Source organism: Gouania willdenowi, chromosome 7, assembly GCF_900634775.1.
Source record: "Gouania willdenowi chromosome 7, fGouWil2.1, whole genome shotgun sequence".
Lineage (NCBI taxonomy): Eukaryota > Metazoa > Chordata > Actinopteri > Blenniiformes > Gobiesocidae > Gouania > Gouania willdenowi.
The window spans coordinates 21,145,575-21,170,965 of NC_041050.1; the positions used below are offsets into that span (position 1 = coordinate 21,145,575).

General features: G+C 39.4%; 1 pseudogene; it reads right to left on the reverse strand.

Moving 5' to 3' along the window:
- Nucleotides 1–8,083: 8,083 nt before the first annotated feature.
- LOC114466688 (ras GTPase-activating protein-binding protein 1 pseudogene) lies at nt 8,084–9,775 on the reverse strand (annotated as a pseudogene).
- Between the last annotated feature and the right edge of the window lie 15,616 nt (nt 9,776–25,391).

The following is a 25,391-nucleotide window of genomic DNA, read 5'->3' on the forward strand; positions in this document are numbered from 1 at the left end:
TACATGTGAAGTGTTCATTATATCCAGGAGTGAAGACTTTGTTGACATCCGTTGTAAGCAACTCGAATTTAATGAAGCACCTCACAACGTCACACGCATCTAAAAAATCTGAATTATTTGACATATAGCAGCTTTTTTTTTTTTTTTAACAGTAACGCAAATAGTTATTTTCCTTGGTAATGAGTTACTTTTATTATGGAGTAATTCAGTTACTAACTCAGTTACCTTTTGGAACAAGTAGTGAGTAACTATAACTAATTACTTTTTTAAAGTAACGTTCCCAACACTGTCTGTCAGACAGAATCTGGACTATGGAGCACAATATAAACTTGCTAATTTAACTAAGGTGATTTCAGACAGGCTGCATGCATGTTCCTGTGACAGGGGTAGAGATTACAGTGTCAGACCATAAACAAACACCTAAATCTGCACCTAAACGCAGCTGTCAGATCTGCACCAACCAGGATCTTCATGGATCAATGGGCAGCTCATTTTACAAGAGAGTCAAAAAAACCCAGTATGAAAGGGAAAACCAGTTGAAAATCCCATTCAGTTAATTTGATGCAAATCTATTGAAAAACAGCCAAGACACAGCATTTAGAATGTGATGGCGAAGGATTTTCCACTGACATTATAAGCCCCTCCCACTGATCACAGCCGTTTTTTTATTCATCAGTGGCCTGCTCACACCTTATAAGATTCATCCAACTCTATTTTGAAGTCAACACAACATATTGTCTTTCCGCTAGAGCTGTTAGCGTTTTACGCCACTAAAAGTGGCGCCCTCTGAGAACGCCAGGCATGATGGGTAATTATTACATTGATTCTTGTTTAGCAGGGGGTTTGAATTTTGTATATTAGAGTAATATGCATTTATCTATTATGGCATGCCATAGTTGCTAACAGTGAACATGACCATAAATGGCGCCAGTCAAAAACGCAAGGCATGATGGGAAATGTTTCAAGGCAGTCATGAATAGGCTTGGACAAATGTCATTTGTGTGAAATTTGAGGGTGATTGAACTTTGTGTGTCAGAGTTATGGGTTTTTTGAAATTGTTGCATGCTTCAGGAATTAGCTTTGCAAATTTACGGCAGCGCCATGACCAAACCGTTAGAGATATGCACATTTTTTCAATGATTTCTAATTTTCAGTGGGTCCTAAGTGTTCTGGCTGAGTTTGAACTGAATCGGATGAAGCCCCTCAGACTAGTTCATGCAAATGCTTTTTGCAATTTTTGACCTTTGACTCAAGATGGCTGACTTCCTTTTTGGTTTTGGGCGTGGGTCATCCGTAATTTTTTGTTCATCTTGGGGTCAAGAATACATGTGGCAAATTTTGTTTAAATTTGGCCATGCAGTTTCATCGTATTTTTGGCGTCCATAAATGCTCGCTGCACGCACATTTTTTAAGCAATTTTTTTCATTGCGCCAAAATATCAAATTGTTCAGCAGGTCTGAGGTGCATGCAAATTTTGGTGAGACTTTGGGCATCCTAAGGGGCAAAACCAAAAATACCAAAGAAAAGCAAGAACAATAGGTTCCTATGGCGAGTATGGCCTTCGGACCCTAACAAGAACAATAGGTTCCTATGGCCAGTATGGCCTTCGGACCATAACAAGAACAATAGGTTCCTATGGCCAGTATGGCCTTCGGACCATAACAAGAATAATAGGTTCCTATGGCCAGTATGGCCTTCGGACCATAACAAGAACAATAGGTTCCTATGGCCAGTATGGCCTTCGGACCATAACAAGAATAATAGGTTCCTATGGCCAGTATGGCCTTTGGACCCTAACAAGAACAATAGGTTTTTTTGGCCAGTATGGCATTCGGACCCTAACAAGAACAATTGGTTCCTACGGCCAGTATGGCCTTCGGACCCGAACAAGAACAATAGGTTCCTACGGCCAGTATGGCCTTTGGACCCTAACAAGAACAATAGGTTCCTACGGCCAGTATGGCCTTCGGACCCTAACAAGAACAATAGGTTCCTTATGGCCAGTATGGCCTTCGGACCCTAACAAGAACAAATAGGTTCCTACGGCCAGTATGGCCTTCGGACCCTAACAAGAACAATAGGTTCCTACGGCCAGTATGGCCTTCGAACCCTAACAAGAACAATCGGTTCCTACGGCCAGTATGGCCTTCGGACCCTAATATGGCCATAGGACCCTAACTAGTTTACATTTACTTATCATGTGATTGATATGCTCTTTCCAGATGAGCTTCTATCACAAGTATATCCCAAAGAAGCAAAAGCTTTTAACTCTTTCTATCTCATCACTATACATTGTTAGTCTGCAGTTGGTTAGCTTCTTTCAACTAAAGAAAACCACTTCTGTTTTTATCACTGAAAATGTAAACCCCAATTTAACTCCCCATTCCTCAACTTGATTAATTCCCACCTGCATTTTCCCACAAGGCTCCATCATCTCCAAAGAGAGATCTCTCCCTTCCACATGAAACATTTTGAAAAATATTATATATCATTCTTGATAACTGTGTTGGACTAATTACTCTTTTGTGGTGTACCATTTTTTACTTCATACTGCTTGGATAGTTCTGCCCCTATTTTTACCTGAATAGTTCTTCCACTTAAAAAGTCCATTACCCAGTTAAATATTCTTCCTCCAATCCCCATTAGACTGAGCTTTATCAAAAGAGGAAAAAGGTTTCCACAACATGTCATACGCTTTCTCAATGTCAAAAAACACTGTTCCTATGACCTCTTTATTCACTTGGGCTCTCTGTATTTTTTTTCTTCTAAGTGCACAATAAGCCTTTTCACACTCGGAAATCTTGCTCTTGTTCAGTTTTTACACATCAGAATCAGAATCAGAATCAGAATCATCTTTATTCGCCAAGTGTATGTTGTACACACGAGGAATTTGACTCGGTCAACTGTGCTCTCTCCAATAGTGAAAACATGAGCTCAAAAGTCAAGTGGGATAAACTTACCATAGCTGACGGTATAAACAGTGAGTCTGACAGAGATTTAGATTATTTTTTCCCTGTTGGAGTGTTGGTTCTTAGAAAAAAAAATTGCTGAAACGTGGTATCGGTCTCCGAGGCAGAAATGCAGAGTCAGCTGCTAAAGCTAATGCTGCACACAAGCTTAAAATTCGGGTTTTTCCTGGCTTTTCAACAGTGACCAATCAGCTAAACAGCGCTGTTTCACTTACCGGCCTGTCCATCTTGTGCACTTCCTTTAAAAATTTATTTAAAATAATAGCTTAATAAAAATAATCATGGACTCAGTTAGTGAATGGTGTACCTCGTAAATTTACCTTTTCAAAGTGAGAACTAATACTGTGCTTTTCACACTGGGAAATCTTGCTTGTTCCATCAATAATGATAACCAACAATAAAGGTAAACACACAAAATAAAGAAGTAGGAAGCAGAGGAGGTCTGTTGCTTTGATGCTGTTTCTCACATCGGTTTTACACAAGTGCTCAGATATGTGCATCATTAATAACCTTGCCTGCAAGATGGATTCTCCTGGTGTTCACAAACACTAGGGCTGTGTCCGAATACTCCCTCCTATCTCCTTTACTATCCACTGTTCCTACACCCCTGTTTAAGTGGTGGCCATGATAAAGAGCCTCCAAGTTTTCTTTAAACTCAGGAAAAGAGGTTCAATGCTACCCATTTAACCTCCTTTAGCCTAGGAAACACTGATGCATCCTTTACCAAAGGAGACGAGATAATGCTGACCCACAAGTCCTTGCGGCAACAACATTTAAAAAGAAATGCACACCCAAGTACTTATGGAAACTCACGATAAGTAACGGAGATCATGTAAGTTACGAATGCAATAATATGCCTTGAAGAACTTTGAATAAATAATCTAAAACCCATATCTTATTATATGTAAGACATATTATCAGATTATAACTGACATAAAACAGACACTCTGTGGTTCAAGGAAAAGGGATCAGAGAATTTTTTAGCCACATTATGTTTTATTCAACATAATTCATATTAGTGAGTGGAAGGTGAGGGTGAGCAACCATTCTCAACGCGATGTTCTTGTCAGGTTCTGTTTGTTATTTAGCCCTTGGGGTCCTTTTTAAATTATTCTGTGTCTTTGTTTATTCAGTTTGAGTTTGGTCATGTGTTTAACTCTTGTCTGTGTTTCAGGTGTTCCTGCTTGTGGCTCCACCGCCCAGTGATGTCTGTGTGCTTGGTTGGTGACTGATTAGCTCCCTCATGTTTTCACCCAGGTGTGGGCCATTCCCAATCAAGCTTCCCTCACTATTTAGCTGAGTGCTTAGACACAGTATGACTGCGGGATCATTGTATGTTGTCTTCCCTCCTCGTGTCCTTGCGCCCTGTACCTCCTGGCTTTTTGGATTTACATTTTGTTTTGTTTTGGTAATAAAGATGTAATGGTTTCAAGAACACTATGCCTCCTTCTCTCTCTGCATTTGGGCCCACACCGGACCGTGACAGTTCTTTTAGTTCTACTTTTGTTCCTCTTTTCCTTTGATTTATGTTTAAAACATTGTGATTTTTGAGATTATATCAGTGGAAAGTGTTATAAATGTGCTTTTAGTTCACTTTCGGAAATGTGTAGTTTTTTCATCACGACAGACATCGCTAACCTTCACGGCCGTCAGATTATTACGTCACCTAGTGGAAGTGCATCAGATTGTCAAAGCAAACGTGATGGCCGTTTCCTAACTCCTCTCCTAACACCTTCCCTTAACCCTGTGATGTCATCCACAGGGTTATGGAAAAGTGGATAGGAAAGGAACTATTCGGACACAGCCCCTGTTTTTTCTAAATCCACTTTGACATGGAACCAGAATGTTTTTGCTCTCCAATAAGTAGATTAACAACTCATTCTTAGCAGCAAGTAAGGTTGGGAAGCATCACATCCAGCACCTGGTCACTCAGCACTGGCGCCCCCTAGGGGTGTGTTGTCTCTCCACTTCTATTCTCCCTCTACACCAATGACTGCACCTCAGGGGACCCCTCTGTGAAACTCCTGAAGTTTGCAGACGACGACAAAGTCATTGGTCTCATCCGGGATGTGGATGAGTCTGCCTTCAGACGGGAGGTGGAACAGCTGGCTCTCTGGTGCAGTCAGAACCATCTGGAACTGAACCCGCTCAAGACTGTGGAGATGACAATGGAATCCCTCCAACTCCCCCCCTTACCATTCTGAATAGCAAAGTGGCTACCGTAGACTCTTTCAGGTTCCTGGGATCCACAATCTCACAGGACCTGAAGTGGACCTCCCACATAGACACAACCAGAAAAAAGGCACAGCAGAGGATGTACTTCCTGCGTCATCTGAGGAAGTTCAACCTGCCCCAGGAGCTGCTGGTCACGTTCTACACCTCCATCATTCAGTCTGTTCTGTGCACCTCCATCACTGTCTGGTTTGGATCTACAACCAAACTAGACAGACACAGACTACAACGGATAATCAGGACTGCAGAAAAGATCACTGGTGTTGAACTGCCCTCCATCCAAGACTTATACCTGTCCAGGGTCAGGAAACGGGCAGGTAGTATCACTGCAGACCCCTCACACACTGCACACAATCTGTTCAAACTCCTCCCCTCCAGCAGACGCTACAGATCACTGTATGTCAAAATTACCCGCCATAAAAACAGTTTCTTCCCCCAGGCTGTCACTCTGATCAACGCTAAACAGTCAAAGAGTGTCAGACCTGTTTCTGTGAAATAACCATGGAACTAAACATAACAACCTTAGAACTAAACATAACAACCCTGGATCAATCTGTCACTGAGAATGTTCATGTACATACTATTTAATTTAAATGTTCACCTGCACTACTCATCAGTGCACTACTGCACTATTTATTTCTTCTTATTAGGGGGCCAAGGAACCGTGTATGTAAGCATACGCGGTTCCTTGGACCAGCGGTGCGAGGAACCCTATTGTAATCATAAGGATTTTTATTATTAGGGGGCCAAGCCTGTGGGGCCAGGGAACCGCATATGTAAGCATACGCGGTTCCTAGGACCAGCGGTGCTAGGAACCCTATTGTAATCGTTCTGATTATTATTATTATGGCTACCTTTTATTTTTCCTTGGGTAAAAGTGGTGCTGCAGAATAAACCGTGCAAGGTAGGGCGGTGCCCTTTAGTGGTTGGGTCCAAAACCCCCAGGGGACCTTGGACGCAAAAAATCACATATTGCCAGCAGGTGGCTCTATAACAAAGGTCAACGCGTTTTGGCCAATATCTCCCACACCGCTTGTTGCAAATTTAAAACCTTCATTTCCACAGATTCCTTGAATATCACTGAATCACCTGGGCTAGGCCACGCTCATTTCCGCCTCAACTTTTCTCGGAGCAAAATCGCAAAAACTGGAAAACCTACTTTTTTGAACTCCTTGAACTTTTGTCCAATCAGCGTGAAACTTGGCACGTAGAGTCTTCAGTTGGACGTAATCTCCAGTTAACCCTATGAGTTTGTTCGGGTAAATTATGCGCAAATTATTAGCGAGTAAAGTTTTCGAGCAAGCTATAAAAAAGCAAACTGGCGCATATCTCGGTCAAAATAAATGCTAACAACACCAAATCTGAGATCCTTAGTTGGCATGTGACTGTGAGGGTATGCGCCAAATTTGAATGATGTAGACCTCTAGGGGGCGCTACAAATAATAAATATTTATATCTCTTAATTGGCACGACCAATTGTTACCAAATTTGGAGGGTATGAGCTTGGGTCCCTCCTGAGGCGATATCTCAAAGTTATTCACGATTGGTCAAAGTGGGCGTGGCTAATGACATTATAACACGTAAGTAAACAAACATTTATTTCTGTTGAATTATTATGTTGAGGGCAGTGAAATTTACAGGGTAGATATAGAAGACCACACAGACCACCCATACCAAAAATTGGCCCACTAGGTGGCGCTATAATTGCAAAAACATTTAGGCCTTTAACTTTCACAATTTAATTCACATCTTCATAAAATTCATATCCACATGTTCCCGACATAGAGTCGCATTTTCTGACATAGCCCACGCCCACTCCCACAGCACATTGCTCTTTGTAAGTCACTACATATCACAAACTTACTTTTTCAAATTACTCCTTGGGGTTTTGTCCAATTGGCATGGAACTTGGCATGTAGAGTCTTCATTTGGACCTGATCTAGAGTTTAGCAAAAAATTTGTTCGGGCAAAATATGCAAAAAATATTAACGAGTAAATTTTTCTAGCGAGCTATAAAAACACAAACTGTTGCATATCTTGGTCAAAATAATTGCTAACACCACCAATTCTTAGATCCTTGGTTGCCATGAGACTGTGGGGGTATGAGCCAAATTAAAAAAAAAAAAAAGGCCTCTAGGGGGCACTGCAATTATGAGAAATTTATATCTCCTAAATGGCACAACCAATTTTTATCAAATTTGGTGGGTATGACCTTGGTTCGCTCCTGGGACCGTATCTCAAAGTTAATTGCGATTGGTCAAAGTGGGCGTGGCTTATTACTACACAACATATAAATAAACAAACTTTTATTTCAGCTGAAGTATTATGTTGAGGGCTGTGAACTTTACAGGGTAACTATAGAAGAGCACACAGATCACCCATACCAAAAAGTGCACCACTAGATGGCGCTATAATGGGTGCAAATGCATTTTGGCCTGTAACTTTCACACTTTAAATCACATCTTCCAAAACTTCACATCCACCTGTTCACAGCGAATGGCACGTTGGCCTGTGTCCTGATGCTCGCCCCGAGCCCGTCTTCCTTTGTGACGTACTTTCAGGGGCTCCGCGTCGCGCGAGAAGGCTTGGCCAACTTTCATAACTGCTTGCAGTTCTAGTTATTATTATTATTATTATTATTATTATTATTATTATTATTATTATTCAGATCTTTGATTCAAGCCCTCTGAAAAGGCTTGCCAGGCAGCACACAATGTTACGAGTCGTGTTTGTTTTTGTTAGTTTTTATTCAAACTTCATTGACCACAGACCACAGTTGAAGTAGTTTTCAAGCAATATTTGAATCTTTAGGTCGATTCGAGTTCAGCGTGAAGCAAACGTCCAGATACACAGTGGGTGGGGCTTAGGGAAAGGGCATGGTTTCACTGCTTGGGGGCAGAGAAACGCTCACTAGGCCACCACCGCATGCCCAGAGCCAAAGCTGGGTTTGTTGGTTCCACCCCCTTGGGTCAGGGGGCTTCTGACTCCGCCCCCTCTGGGTGCTCTAGGGCGAGGACGAGCATCTCTGCGCTCAACTTCACGCGGCGAACGCGTCTTTTTCATCTGGACATTCAGACGCACGTTGTCAAACAACTCAATAGGTCTGCTGCTGAGGATCTTCTGGACCGGCTCAGAATCGTTAAACACCACGAAACCAAAGTTTGGATGTTTTCCTCTGCTGATGATCTTGAAATCCAACACTGAGCCGAACTGTTCAAAGAACTCCATCAGTTCGGGCTTTTCCACATCGTGAGGAATATTTCCTACGAACAGCTGATGAGCGTCAGGATAGCGAACCATCCTTCGACCCTCAGACTCTCTGCTCTCAACTTCACGCGGAAAATGCGGCTTTTTCTCCTGGACATTCAGACGCACGTTGTCAAACAACTCAATAGGTCTGCTGCTGAGGATCTTCTGGACCGGCTCAGAATCGTTAAACACCACGAAACCAAAGTTTGGATGTTTTCCTCTGCTGATGATCTTGAAATCCAACACTGAGCCGAACTGTTCAAAGAACTCCATCAGTTCGGGCTTTTCCACATCGTGAGGAATATTTCCTACGAACAGCTGATGAGCGTCAGGATAGCGAACCATCCTTCGACCCTCAGACTCTCTGCTCTCAACTTCACGCGGAAAATGCGGCTTTTTCTCCTGGACATTCAGACGCACGTTGTCAAACAACTCAATAAGTCTGCTGCTGAGGATCTTCTGGACCAGCTCAGAATCGTTAAACACCACGAAACCAAAGTTTGGATGTTTCCCTCTGCTGATGATCTTGAAATCCAGGACTGAGCCGAACTGTTCAAAGAACTCCATCAGTTCGGTCTTTTCCACGTCGTGAGGAATATTTCCTACAAACAGCTGATGAGCGTCAGGATAACGAACCATCCTTCGACCCTCAGGTCTCCGAGGTCTCTGTGTGGAGCTCTGAGACTCATATTTTACCTCCACTCTGGGCTGTGTTGTGGGCGGGACTTTAACCTTGTGGGGGGGATTCTTGACACTGGGACGGCTCCACAGGGTGGGAGGTACTTACTGGTAACGTACGCCCAGGAGAAAGACCTGTTATTCTCAGGGGCGGGCTCCGTGAGGTCTGAGGAGCTTTTTTCTGTTATGTCCTCCAGCTCCTCCACGTCCTCCTCAGACTCTTCAGGAGGCTCAGAGTCCGAGTCCTGAAAGACCTCGTCCTGGTACATGAAGACATCGTTGTGGATATAGAATTTGTTTGCGATGGTTCCCTCCTGAGCCAGGACGAAGGTCTGCGCAAACCTCCTCATGGGCTGCATGTTGTTAGACAGCTCCCCCATCACCTGCACCACCACGCCCTCGTTCAACGTGAAGTGGGCGTCCATGTGACAAATCTCAGTGTGACAGTCCCTGAAACTCAGCTCCATCACCCGCTTCTGGATCTCCAAATTTCCGTAAACAGCCCCTGCTGGTTTGCCTTTGGAGTCCAAACGTCTATGAACGTACGACGAGTCCTTCCCATAGAACCTGTGCAGGTTCTCGGGCTCCTTGTTCAGTACGGTGTAAAACTGTACTGTAGTACTGTTATTGATTTTTTTACAGGTCATGATTTAAAACACACAACTGCTTTAGACCATAATCAGTATATAATAAGAAAAAGTATATATAGTGTAAATGACCTTTTTCTTTAACAATAGGGCTGGGCGATTTGGACCAAAACTCATATCTTGATGTTTTTTTCTCAAAAGGACATTATACGATATATATTTCAATATTCGAAAGTCAAAGTCTGACCAGAAAGACAATTCTGGGTTAAATTTGCTATTGAAAAATTCCACACAGGCACATTTATTAACAAACAGCTGCACAATATGTGCTACTTTGGGCTTTTTCCTCCTCTAAGGGACAGCACGTGTGAGTGAGTTCTGTAGTGTGGCTTGTTTGGAGGAAGGTCTTTGTTAGGACACATTCAGTGATCAACAACTCCTAAAACGAGTATTTTAATACAAAATAACCTACAAAAATATATATGTATCTCAGCAATATGGATACATTGTAAAGAAGAACACTTTTTAATGGTACTCTATGAATAATATTAAATACTTGTTTGATGTGATTTTTACTGTGTGATTGAATAAATAAAAAGAAGTTAAAAAAATATGAATATATATGGATATAGGCAATATTGTTTTTTTCTATATAGCCAAAAAAGAAACTCAATATATGTTGAATCACGATATATTGTCCAGCTCTATGTAACAATCACATTTATTGTCATTAACAATAAAATAAGGAGGCACTTTTACTTTACAGCCATGGGTTTGACACCCCTCTGTGTAGAGTTTGCATGTTCTCCTCATGCCTGTGCGGTATTTCTCTATTGGTACTGTAGCTTCTTCACATAGCTCAAAAACATGTACTGTATGAAATCCACAACACCTGTTTTTACTACATTTTACACTTTTTAAAATATTTATGGCAGGCCGCTTTTAGACCCCAGACCATACATTTGACACTTGTGGTTTAAAGTGTAGTACCATAATGCTATTTTGAATGTTGCCGTTGCACTTTAATATTTCAATAAAAGCATTCTTACAATAGTTAAAGAAAAATGTTGTTATAATAATTGTAAAGCACTTATAATGTATGAAAAGTGCTGTTATGATGTTTGAAAAGTGTTGTGATGTTTTAAGAAAAGCACTGTTTTATAATTGAAGAAAAGTACTGTTATAATATTTGAATAGCCTTCATTTTCCATTATGTACATATATGTACAGTAAGTTCCACTGTTTGTTCAAACATATTTTAAAACAAGGACCTGTTCAGATGTGAACTTTAGTAAATAAATGTTTATTCTTCTGTTTTCCAGTTGTGTTATTTGTGATAAATCTATATTATCTGGTCATATTTATCAAATGAAATAAGCATCATTTACGTAATTATGAGTAATACAACTTTATACAATTGATTACATTTTAAGTGTCAAAAAGATTCAAATCTACATATATTTTTCATAACAGTAAATATTACAAATATATAAAATGTACTTTATATTTTTATGTTGGTGATATTTCTGTTTATGGAAAAACTTAATTAATTTTACTTCATTTGTTTGAGTAAATACAACATCAAAATTATATATAACAAACAACATTGACTGAATATCTTCATTAATTTCAAGTTAAGTACATTTTACTTGATAGTGGCATTAAGTTTAACTTAATATTACTGAAATAAAGTGTATTTTTCAGTGTGGGAGAATAGAGCCCACGTCATGTGTGGTGTGGGGGGCCAGCCAGCAACACAAGTTTCATGTCCCTTGATGAAAAAAACTGCATTTGATGTTGCATTGGACCATAATCGTAAATGAACCATTAACTTGAACCCTTAAGTAGCTTACAGTAAAATAATTACATCAGTAAAGTGATTTTACAGCATGAAATGATTTTAATGCAAACGGTCATTGATACAATACCCCCCATACTCCAGTATCACTTTTCATTTTAAGACAATTGTACAAGAAATCTAAAATATCCACTTATCAACCACTTATTAAATACAATGATGTGATTAGAATCTGGTAGGAGGACCTTTATTAACATTGAAATGCTGTGAACATTCCTACTAGGACTGGGTGTCTCAATATATTTTCTCAAAATGTTGATAAATTATATAAATCTCAGTAATATTTCAAATGATGTTCGACCAGAAAGACAATTCTGGATTAAATCCTATGATATGTAGTCAGGTAGTGTGGTTTGTTTGATTAGAAAAAAAAAAAATTTAGTCCTGATGTCATTTTAATGCACTTTGAGAAGCTTTAGAAACTAAATTAGATGTAAAAAAAAAAAAAAGAAAAAAAAAGAAACATGTGTTGTGTGCTGTAGAACAAACACATTGTTTTTATGTGAGGAAACCTGCACCTCAGTGTCTGTCTTGAGATATTGGAGATACTTTTTCAAAATGAATTGATAGATAAAGACACATTACTGTTTGTCTTTCAGAGTACAGTCTGTGCAGAAACTGTAGTTTAACGTATATGACTCGTAGGAAGCATTAAAATGATAATGAATCTTTTCAGTGATGAACAAAATCTGCCTCCTGCAGCAGTCGAGAGTTTAGATCCTTTCTCTGTCACACTCGTTTCCTCTTTCTTTGCACTTTGAATAAATAATATGAATTTATTTAGGATAGATTCGCTTTTCTGTTTGTCTATTGAATAATCACTGAACAATTGGTATCAATTTCAGAATTTTTGGAGACCAAAGTGCATGGGATAATTATTGAAATGTGGTGAAATGACCCATGTGTTAACAATGACCTTCCTTCAGTGAAGGCCTTTTCTGGTAAAAACACTGACCACATCACAATTTCTGATGCATCCACTACGCTTTTAGAAATCAAACTTAAAAGTATTTGGGGAGGTGAAAAAGAATGTGTTAATCTGTGTGTTAATTTATTATTAACAAATATGAATCAATTCTTAAATTTCCAAAGATCAATTATGACATTCTGTGAAGCTCATTAACATTACAACAAAGCTGAGAATGTGAGTACAGTATAATTTAAATGTTTGGGGTCTAAAACTTCAAACTTGTGAAATATTAAATTTGCACAGTTTATTTATGATAAACTAATGTCAAAGGTTTCAATTTTCTAAATAAATGTTGCTGGTCTCTCTTTAAAACAGATGAACATGATGTATTAGAGCAGATATGAACAACTTTCATCAGAAATAAGGGTAAAAAAAAGAAAAATCTATTTAGTTTATTTAGTTACTATCATGCTTAAAATGTAAATAATGTATATAATAATTGCGCCACTATTGTTGAATCTGTCAAACACCTTTAATGGTTGGTTTTCTTTAAGTCTATGACAAAGTTGTTTATGATGTATATGCAAACACTCATCTCACGTCATATATTTAAATCCAGCTTCAGGTAGTCCAGTTTGTTTTCCAGGGAAAAGACATTAGAACACAGGATGGAAGGAAGCGGCGTTTTTTGAGGATTAGCTATTAGCTTGGTTGCTAGCCCCGCTCGGCATCCCTGCTCCTGCTTCTGATCACACCACTTATGTCTCCTCTGCTGGCAGACACCGCTGGTACGAGACTCCACTGCTTCACAGGCTGTTGGTTGTAGCTGGCTCTGTAGGAGGTCCAGATCTTCACATCTACCGGACTATAACTCTTTGTTTTGCCTAAATCTAAGATTTCCTGGTGGTCGTATTCTATTTTATAGTAACTACGCTGCAGGTTCACTGAGAAATGATTAGAGGTGACTGAGTTATCTGCTGATATAAATCTGTTGCTAACGCGAGCCTCTACAGACGCAGCCTGTAGAGTTTTTATAGGATACATGGGGTGAAGCTGCCCCGTGTAGTTAGTACCACCTAACTCTACAAACTTCTAGAAGATTTAAGGTCTTCTGCTGTGTGTGGGCTTGGTGAAATCCAGGTAGTTGATGATATATGCCCGAGACGGCGTTGTTCAGGGACGACTTCTTCTTCCTGTGTTTTATGGCTGGTGGCACTCTCAGTGATGGCTCTGCTGTAAATAGGCTTATACTCAAAAAGGTACTACAGGTTGGCCAGGCCAGCAATATTTATTAATGTTTAGATAACTATATAATCTAAAAATAAAAAAAATAAAACAACTCATATGGCATGACAGCTAAGGACATGTTTCTTAACACTCAAATTAAGATTTTAAGTATTTCAAACATATTTAAAAACTGATAATTTACAATATTTCTATATATTGCACCTTTAATAAGGTTCCTCCTGTCAGGGTTTGGTGTAGGTGTGGACCTAAACGCAGAGAAAGATGGAGGCAGAATGCAGGCGTCGCATTCCTGGAAACAGTCCATGTTTATTCCAAACTAAAAAACTAAAAGGGCAGCACAAAGAAACCAGGGAACAAACACAGCAGGACATGAGGAAGGTAGACATTGTCAATGAACCAGCAAACATTCAGTGTTCAAGCACTCAGCTAAATAGTAGAGGAGGCCTGATTGGGAACGGGCCACACCTGGGTGGAAACATGAGGGAGCTAATCAGTCACAAACCGAGCACACAGACATCACTGGGGGGTGGAGCCTAAAGCATGAATCCCTGGAACACAGAGACAAGAGTTACAGTAGAAAACAGAAAAAACAAAGACTCAGAACACAAGGACTAAACACAAACTAAACAGAAGCTGACACCTCCATCCTGTTTAAAATACTGATGATTCAGCAGAATGGCTTTGAGCCTGCTGGACACAAACAGCTTGAGTCAGTCCTTTTTTTACTGGTTACATGATGAATTATCAATGAAGAGAGACTGTTTCACTTTAATCTAATCCTCTATCATTAACCTTCTAAATGAATCCTTTAGAAATCATTTTTTAACGTTCTGACCAACAGTGTGCATTAGTTTGAGCTCTACTTCTCCCACTGATCAGTTGATGTCTCCACTACTGACCTGAGGGCCATTGTTGGGGTGTCGGGAAGCATCAGTAGACAGTCCCATGTCTGACGCTCACTGTTGTCATACAACACAAACTCTCTGACCTTGACTTTTACTCCACTGTTGAAGTCAGCAGACAGCTTCATGAATCTGACTGTGTAATTGTCCTCCATCCTCACCTGGTAACACAGAGAAACTATGAGGTCAGCACAATGTTTTAACTAAATATACAAAAACTCACCCATTCACAACATTGACAATCAGAAATTAAATGAAAACTAAAATAAATCAGAGGTCAACCAATTAACACACTTCCAGCAGGTTTAAAATACATAAACTTAAAGCTGCAGTATGTACTTTTTTGTTACTTAATTTGGTCATAAATCCATCCTAACCTTTGATGACATTGTCATGCTCATTATTCACCAGTTTAAACTAATTGTTGCAATATTAACTCTTTGAACCCTTATATAACCTCTTTTTCTGTCTGTTTTTGCCCACTCTCTAATTTGCAACTTTTAACCAACTTTTGTAGTTTTTAAAATCCCATTTCACCACCTTTTTCATCATTTTTGGTCACTTTGAACTAGGGCTGAAAGGATTCATAGAGTAACTTGATTTAAAAAATTCCTCAAGGCAGAAATTGTGCCTCGAAGCATTGTTACATTCCTATGACGCGCACTATACGCGCAGGAACCGCACACCGCTAGTGCGTCATCAATGCGTGAAAAACATTCTGCATTTAGTTTAGCGCCATGGCGGAGAGTAAACGACAGAGAACGTCTAAAGTCTGGGATCATTACATCCTCAAAAATGAAGAAAACAAGGTTCAATCATGTGTTTACTGTAAACAATACCTGTCATACCACAGCAGTACGACTTCAATGATGCAGCATCTGAACCAAAAGCATCCACATGCTGTTTATACAAGTGTCGCTGAAACAAGGTAATGTAGCGCTAATTTAGACCTGGGCCGATTATCAATAAATACATAAATTAACTGGACGATAAATTAAAATGAACGCGGAAGTTTTCCAGCCTTGATATATTGACATATGCATGTGTATTTGGCTGTGTGTCTGTCAGCTGCAGAGGTTAGCGTTAGCATGAATATAAAACAGCAGATAACTCAGTCAGTTCTAATAATTTATCAGTGAACCTGCAGCGTAATTACTCTAAAATAGTACACGACCATCAGGTAATCTTAGATTTATGTAAATCAAACAGTTATAGTCCGATAGATGCGGCAACTCTAGCTTCAGATTGCTACAGCGGCTACACCCAGCAGCCTGTAGAGCCTCGTACTCCACCAGCGGAGGAGACGTAAGCGGTGTGATCAGAATCAAGCACTGCACACGTGCACACACAAACCAGGGTAGATGGTCTTTAAGTCCTTAAAAAGGTAAAGTATTAAATGTGATGTAGCCAAATCTAAGGCCTTAAAAGCTTTACATTTGAGATTAAATTAGAGAAATTGTAGCATTAAATATTGTGGTACGTCTCAGTGCCTGTGCTTTGAAGTGTTGTGGACTTTAAACACTCTCTGGTCTCTGATCATCACTGTGACAATTCTAATAATGTCAGCAGCACAATATTTTAATATAGAATAAAAATACTTTATTAAGCCCAAGATAAATTAATTTTCTCAGCTGCTAAAAACATAATTCCAGTGTTTGTCAAACACAAACACACACAGGTTTCTAGGTTACCATAGCAAATAGGCTCACCCTAGAAATTATATAACATTTGTTAGTAGTTAGTTCGTTGACTTAACTGGCACTTATTAACACTACATGGTTAAATTGCAATAAATGGGCTTAGTTTTGGAGCCAAATGTTGTTTTTTTGATAAATAAAAGCCAAAGGATACCAATGTTCAGATGTTATAGTTTTCAATAAAGCAAAAGAAATTTCTTCAAAGCCACTGAGAGATATTTTTTTTCAGCTTTTTACTATGAAACTGGTGATTTGTGTAAAACTTGCTCTATAAGGTTGAACACTGATTCAGGAAAAAGTATCTGTTCTCATTCTATTGGATCTAAGTGCTGCATTTGACACTGTAGATCATACAATTTTGTTGCACAGATTGCAAACATGGGTTGGACTAAATGGAAAAGTAATGCAATGGTTTAAGTCATACTTGGAGGAGCGAAGCTATTTTGTAAGCATTGGAAACTTTGAATCTGACAGATTACCAATGTCCTGTGGGGTTCCTCAGGGATCTGTTCTTGGACCTCTTCTGTTTAGCCTTTATATGCTTCCTTTAGGACACATTTTACAGAACTGTAAGGTTGATTATCAGAGCTACACAGATGACACACAACTATATCTATCACTGAACCCAGATGACTATGGTCCCATTGAGGTGTTGTGTGACTGTTTAGAAAAAGTAAACTGCTGGATGAGTGAAAACTTCCCTTAACTAAACCATGACAAGATGGAGGTGATTGTCTTTGGTAACAAGGAAAAGAGGACTGCTGTCAGCAATTATCTTGAGGTTTGATCTTGAAAAGCTAAAGACCAAGTCAAAAACCTTGGTGTTCTGATTGACTCAGATCTTACATTCAGCAGTCAGATCAAATCTATCACAAAAACAGCCTTCTACTACCTAAAGAACATCTCCAGAGTGAAAGGTTTAATGACTCAGAAAGATCAGGAGAAACTGGTCCATGCTTTTATATTATTATTTACTATTGTAATGGTCTTCTGACAGGAATCCCCCAAAAGAGCATCAAACAGCTACAGCTGGTTCAGAACGCTGCAGCTCGGGTCTTAACCAGAACAAAGAGGTCAGAACACATTACTCCAGTTTTAAAGTCTTTATGCTGCGTTCACACCAAACGTGGTTTCTGCGGCACATGCGAACAGATTACATGCAAAGTCAATGGTTTAGACGCGCTGGGAGGCGAATTATTCGCCGGTGGGGTGGCGCGGACTGTTTCGCCCGTGGAACGCGAAGGCTGCTGCAAGCGCGCTCCCGATTTTCGCGTTATTCGCCGTTCGCTTGAGTTTAAAATATTGAACTACAGTGGCTGTTTCGCGTGACGCGCAGGCGCGAAAGCCAATCAGAGTCCTTGTTGGCAATGACGTCAGGCAGGCAACACGGAAACCAGTATTTTCACCCGTTCAACCATTGAGGAGAAGCTAACGTAGCGGTGTGTGACCACCGGGAGCTGTATGACACGGCCTGTTATTTTAACCGGGACCAGGACAAGGAAGGATTTGGTGTGGAGGAGAATCAGCGAGGAGGTGGAGCAGCAGGTAAATGTTCTCTCTGTAGTTTTCATCTTTTGAAAGTCGGCAGTGAGTGAGGATAGCATTAGCTAATGATAGCATTAGCCGCTAACACCAGCTATTTTCACTTATGGGTTATGAGAGGAAAAAAAAGTCAGGAGAAGCGTAGTGGGTCAGCTGCAGGAACATCCAAACTGTGGAAATACCCTGTTGTCATGTCCTTCATCGACCCCTTTGTTTGACCGCGAGAGACAAGCAGCAACATGGGGTAGAGGGTTGAGGAAGACAGGACCGCAAAGTATGGTCAACCTTCAGAGACTGAAGATTTGTTTATCAATGCCGACACATAGAAATATATACCAGGTTAATATTCAGGCCTTTATGCATCACAGGGCTTCTTCTAGTGGGAGGATCTTAATCTAGTATAGTGATTTAAAATGTATAGTAATGTGTTTCATTTGTTGTGTTTGCTGTCACTCAGAGGTAAACAATCAATGAGTGATGGAGAAGGACAGGGAGGGGGAACAGATAGTGCTCAGGGAGCAGGAGAAGATGCTGATGATGATGATGATGATGGTGATGATGCTACAGCAGCATCTCCTGCAGAAACAAGTGCAGCCAAACCATCTGATATGAACATGACAGAAGTTGTTTTGCATTCTGTTATAAATAAAATGTATCTATAAATGCTTGGTATATCAGTGATGACAATGTTGATCATTACCTCATTTAATGTTTAATTAAAATATATCTATGATCTTATTTAAGTAACAGTGACTTGATAAGCTATTATATATATATATATATATATATAATGTGTTTGTTTATTTTTAAGGAAAAAGAGCAAAGAAGAGGCCCAGCCAAGGCCTTCCAAGAGAGGTGGAGCAGCTTATCCTACAGACCTTCAGGAGACCACCTCCTCACCACCAGCTCTGACTGAGGATGAGATGTTTTTCAGAGACCTGCTTCCTATCCTGCAAAAAGTGCCACCAGAATTTAGGGAACGTTAAATTTCAAAGTTTTAAACTTCTTGATTATCATCCGGTAACACTAAATTTGGAACATTTTAATGAGGTTTTTGATTGGGCTGGATGGGCTGGGGTGGGCGGCACTCTTTGCATGGCAGGAACCACATTGTGAATAGTTGTTTATACTAGTTTGTTTATTATGTAAGTATTATAATATTGAAGTAAATAGTTTGTTTAAAATTGAGGTATTATGTTAATGTACATGGTGTTCTTTCAGAATTGTTGATTAAAAACACATTTTGAACTGTACTTTTTCTTTCTTTTTAAATTCTATCAATGCATATTAACAGATATGTGTTCACCACATCAAGGTTATATATTTTGTTCATACAAGAATATATAGTTTCCTCATATTGATTCTCTGTGAGACCTTTAATGCCTTAAATTAATTTCAGAGGTGAGGTTTCTTGGATTATTTCTTTCTGGTTAAAAGTGAAGCTGACAGACGTTTCTCTCCCCATTCTTCCATATTTATTATACACATGTTAATACAATAGGAAGTTTGCTCTATAGAAGTATGTGGTTGGCTCTTAAAATAGTCATTTTGGGTGCGCTGGTGCAATATGTCTAGCCATGGAACGGCTCCTGCAGAGAAGTACGATGTGAAGACCTCTCGTCCATAGCTGTTAGCTGTGGTCCTGAAGGAGTCACCTGTGGCCAGATACCTGCACAGTGAACAACATAGAAAAGCTCAGATCATTGATAATCAGATATATATGATGTGGGTGTGTGTACGTGTGCATAAAAGGTGGAGAGATTAGAGAGAACAGGCCTTATCTCCCAGAATGTGTTGCCAGATGACAATAATTAACAGTAGTAAATAACTAATGATTTATTAATAAGAGTTAAAAACAATAAATATTAATGAAACAAGCCTCATCTTCCAGAATAGGTCTCCAGAGGACAAAAAATAACAATAGTAAATAATTTATTATAATGATTAACTTTTATTTTAGTTGTAATATATTTATGATAAAAACAATAATAAAGCAGGCCTTTTCTCACAGAATAGGTATCTCCAGAAAACAATAATTTTAATAATTCTGCTTTTAAATTCCCTTGGGATTAATATAGTATCTATCTTTATTGTGTATTTGAGAGATGTGTCTGATGAATCATGGCATCTTCGGTTGCTTATGAAACTTACCGGAGACAGACGGACAGTCGTTCGGCTGCAGAGATGGAACTCCGGTAGTTGGTATCCTGCCGGGACATCCGTGGGCCAATCCGACCCAGCAGGTCATCGAATCAGGCGCTGGTCATCCACAGGTACCGCTGGAAGCAGTCATCAACCAGGTGTAGCTTCTGAAGCAGTCAGTGAAGCTCACCGAGTTGGATGTGGCGCTGGTTAACCTGGTGAAGCCAGGAAAGCCTGCTCCTAACCCCTTCCGAGGTTAGGAGCAGGCTGAATTGACGGGGGTCCTCCATAGTTGATGGTGGAAACAAACAGAGCCTGGTTGTCGCCGTTTGGGAGTCTGGTGGGCGGAGCTTCGCTTCAGACGCAAATATGAAGCAAATAGGGAAACATTTTTTGATCCCGCGAATCCTGCGGAAGGTTTCGCGCGACAGACGCGAACGGTCCCGCAGAAACCGCGTTTGGTGTGAACGCAGCATTACACTGGCTCCCAGTCAGCCTCAGAATAGACTTTAAAGTTCTGCTGCTGGTGTATAAATCTGTGAATGGGTTTGGTCCAGAATACATCAGTGACATGTTAGTCAGGTATAAACCCAGCAGGTCTCTCAGATCTATGGACACAGGTCAGATAGTGGAGCCCAGAGCTCACAGTAAACATGGTGATGCTGCTTTTAGTTGTTATGCTGTAAAGAAGTGGAACAAACTGCCAGCAGAGCTGAAGTCAGCATCCAATGTGAACATTTTTAAATCAAAGTTAAAGGCACTTTTTTCTCTACTGCATATGATTGAGAGAGAGATTTTTAGTCATGTTGTTGATGTCATGATGATTTTACTGATGATTTTAATTGATTTTACTGATGATTTTAATTGATTTTACTGATGATTTTAATTGATTTTACTGATGATTTTAAATGTTCTTATTGATTTTAAACAATTGAATGCTTTATCATGTAAAGCACATTGAGTTGCCTTGAGTATGAAATGCGCTATACAAATAAATTTGCCTTGCCTTGCCTATTCAATGGCTGATTGCAGAAGATAACCACTGGCCCAGTGCACACGTTCAGAAGCTGATCGAAAAGCTCTGTGCGCTCTCACTCAACCACATCACCGTAGTTACCGACATGTCACCAGATCAAGTGCAAAGTAATGAACTTGTGAGGTTACTAGTGCAGGAAGTATATTTATCACCTTTAACATTTAACATCCCTTTTATTGGGAAAATCTGGCAAAACTGTGTAAATAGTTCTCAGGAAGTTATTTTTTTGTTTTCCCGTTTTCTGCAAACTTGGAAAATCAGAGACTATGTGTTGTTATCATTGTCTTGAAAGGAAGGTCGGTACTATGCCAACAAAGTGTTCTGTAACCAGGTACAGGAACAGCACAATTTCACTGAGAATAGGTAAACAATCTAGACTATAGGTGTCAAACGTGCTGGGGCACAGAAGCCCTAGTTAGTCCAGTGTCCAGAACCTCTGCCTATCACTGGAGAAACAGAGACTCAAATATTAAACCTATGTTTGTATTTTATTATAAAACATCAATCAGAAATGCTGAAAACATGAAACAACAATATTATGTATGTGAACTATATTACATGCACTAAAACTAAAATATAACAAAATTACTGAAGAATATAACAAATTGTCAACTTAACAACACTCAGCAAAAGCTCTTTTGCTGGTAACTATGGTAACATTCTGTTTGGAAGAAATGAAAGCTTTAGGCTCTAAAATGCTTTCATCTTTGAAGTTCTAAAATGCTTTCATCTTCAGATGATCTTCATTGTCAGAACATTTCACAAACTCCTTAGACTCAGTGACTTTACTTATTCTATCTCTGACAACAGCAATAATTTTGATCTAATGATGGAAGTGCATCAGTTCAATGTAAAGAGTCTGGAACAAACATGCTTTGATGTCCTTAAGGATCATCTCTGCCCAGAAAACTGCATTGGGCTGTGGCAGTTTGCAAATGCCTGTTATATTCCCATTTTGTTTCAACTGAAGTATGAGGCCTTTCACTTTATCTGTGAGAATTTTGAGGAGGTTTCACTCTGTGAAGAGTTTTTGCAGCTTGCGGAGCAGGAACTGGCTGATATCCTGGATCAGGATGGCCTTACTGTGACCCTGGAGAGCACAGTTTATCAAAGTGTTTTAAGATGGATAAACCACATGCCTGAGGAACGACAGGGAGCCATTTCTACTCTGTTACCAAAGGTACGACTGGGGCTGATGGACAAAAGTTACATCACAGACAATGTGCTTAACAATGATGTGGTAAAAACAAACCCTGAGTCCCACCTCTTGGTCTCTGATACCCTTAAAGTCATGTCTCAACCTTCGTTACTCTGCTCTGAGTCTGGGATCAACAACACCTTGTTTTGCCGTCGCTTGCCAAACGCCGTCTTACTGATGTTTAGAATATATTCTAAGACCATAGAGGCCTTTGACTACAGAACTAACAGCTGGATCACAGTTCACACTCATCCCAGTCTGGAGGATACCATGGCTCACTTACTATTCTACAGCACTGTCTTCCTTGGTAGATGCTTCTACATTGTGGGTGGTGTTTTAAGATGGACCGACCCCTCTAACAGAGTGTGGAGGTTTAACCTAGTCACACACACTTGGCAGGAAATGTCACCAATGCAGGAGTCACGGAGCTTTGTGAGTGTTACCGTGCTAAAGGGATGCATCTACGCTATGGGAGGCTACAGGGATGATGGTACCTCACTAAGAACTGCTGAACGCTACCAGCCCAACATCAACCAGTGGACGTTCATTGCATCAATGAATGAAGAGAGGATCAGGGCCAGCTGCACCACACTGAACAACAAGATTTACATATGTGGAGGACGGAGTAATAGAGTACTGAATACTGCTGAGTATTACAACCCAGACTCCAACCAGTGGACACTGATCACTCCTATGGGAACACCTCGGTGTGACCTTGGGGTCGTTGCGTATATGGGCCACATTTTTGCAGTTGGAGGCAGAGATGGGTTCAGAGATCTGAGGTCTGCTGAGGCTTACGACCCAGTGACCAACACCTGGTACGATGTCCCTGAAATGGTCCACAGACACAGATACTTTGACATTGCAGTGATGAACAAGCAGATCTTTGTTGTCTCTTGTCGGACTGGAAAAATTGTTGAGTGCTATGACTACACTACAAATACTTGGTCTGTGGTATTTTCTGGCATGGACCACAATGATTGGGTGAAATGCTGTGTGATTTCTGGACTTCCCAACATGGCTGAGTACTGTTCACCTCGTGAACCCATCATACCCAGGACACAGGTCTAAAAAAAGTCTAAACTAGATACTGAGATGGAGCAAATGTTATTTTCCATGATCCTAACTGGGAGTGTAACCTGCTCTGACCAGGTCTGTGTGTATCAATAAAAGTGTTTAAAGACATTAGAAGAACTAATGTGTGAATAAATGGATCAGTTCATGTCCCAGCTCAGATGGGATGGTTTTAATTAGCCTGGATCAACCTGAGTTGGTGATGATCTAGAAAAAAAATACTACATTTTAGTGGTGACAACATATAGCAGACGTGTAGATGTACTGAATTTCATTAGAATTAATGTCGTGGTTAGCAAGATAAGTATTCTAAAGGGTTAAAATTAGCGGAAATGGATGATTATTAGCTTAAATTACTTGAAATCAAACTTCCTACAACACAATAACAAGTGAAATATACTGAATATAAACAAATAATTTGTTAAAACATTTTTGCTTTTTTAATTTATGCAAATGAAAGCTTCGGAACAAGAAGAAAACAACTAATCTAAGTAAAAATTGACTCAATATTAATGAAAAATGATTAAGCTGTTTCTTGATACAAGTTGACTCATTTTGAAATAAACCTCAATCTATATTAAAAATAAACCAAAATTTTAAAACCAGTTTTTGTTCTTAGAATAAACATCTTATCAGAATCACAACCAGGAGTATGAGTACCATCAACATTTATTAACAGTATGAACCGTACACCAGAAACAGTGGTTGCTGCACACTTTTTATGTCAAATTTAAAACAATTTAAGACTTTTTTAAAGCAAAACAAACACCAATGAACAAAACACATAATATGCTGCTGTATAAAGTGCTGTGATTTGTCACGTGAAGAAGGCAAAAACAAAATGATCAAACATTTGTGCAACACTACAATGTAAAGTATTCAAACATGTCTCAGTTCAAGTGCCATCTAACATGTGAGACCTAAGGACACTGAGGGAAAACTTGTGGCGTAGCTAGCCAAGTCAGGCACAAAACAACTTATTCAAAGGCATTGCAAACAAAAACAAACACAACAGACCTGACAAAATGCTGCTTGACGTTCACCTATTTTTCAACCAATGACTTCCAGAAACAGGAAAACATAAAAACCAAATACAGATAAAAACGGTGTATTTCTGATTGGTTTTAAAATTTAAATAATCCAAATAACAATGGTAACATTATTTATTGTTTTGTTTGTTTGCCTTTTTTAGGTGACGACAGTTGCAAACACTGCAGCTTCTCTGTGAACTTGTAATAGAGAATAAGAACGCTACGTCAACTGTATAAACTATGGAAGTATATCTGTACCATAATTCAATTTAAAATCCATTAACAGAAATGTTTTTTTCATTTTCAGAATATAGCTGCATGTTTTCACTCATAAATAAAATTAATAATAAATCATCCAAATTGCATGTTCATTTTCTTCTTCCCTTAAACATGACGCTCTGCTGGGAGGAGTCAATGCAGACTGGAGAAGAATTACAAACGGTGGAAAATCAGATCATTTCAGGTCAAAATAATGTGAGCAGCTGATTTTCTGAGGGTGCACAGATCCTAGATGACTAAGATAGTTTATAAATGTGATGACTGGACTACAATAGAGTTACACAGAAGTAGTTTGATATTTGCAACCACTGTTTATTTGTCAAAAGTCACAGTTTAATTCAATGAAACTTTTTTTATACAAGGGACAATTCCAACAATAGTCACCACGTAGCGTGAGATAACAGGCAACGCATTGTGTGATCATTGGTTTCTAAGAAGGGTTTACAGATGAAAAGCTCTATTATAGCTGTGTGCTAATATGCTAGTTATTGTAATATACAGATTTTAATAGCAGACATGATATTTACAGTCATAATATATTGTGTTTCTGGGTGTGCAAAGGTTACAGATGTGTTCCAGCAAGTCATTATTATTTTGATTTTAATTTGAAAATATGTTCTAATTAATATTTCATCCCAAGGTTCCTTTTTCAAAGAAAATATGGTAAACAATACCAAAAGTCCATATATTAATAATAATAAAACTTAATAAATCCCCAACACTGCATTTTTATTTTTTCTATTCTTTATTAAATAATGA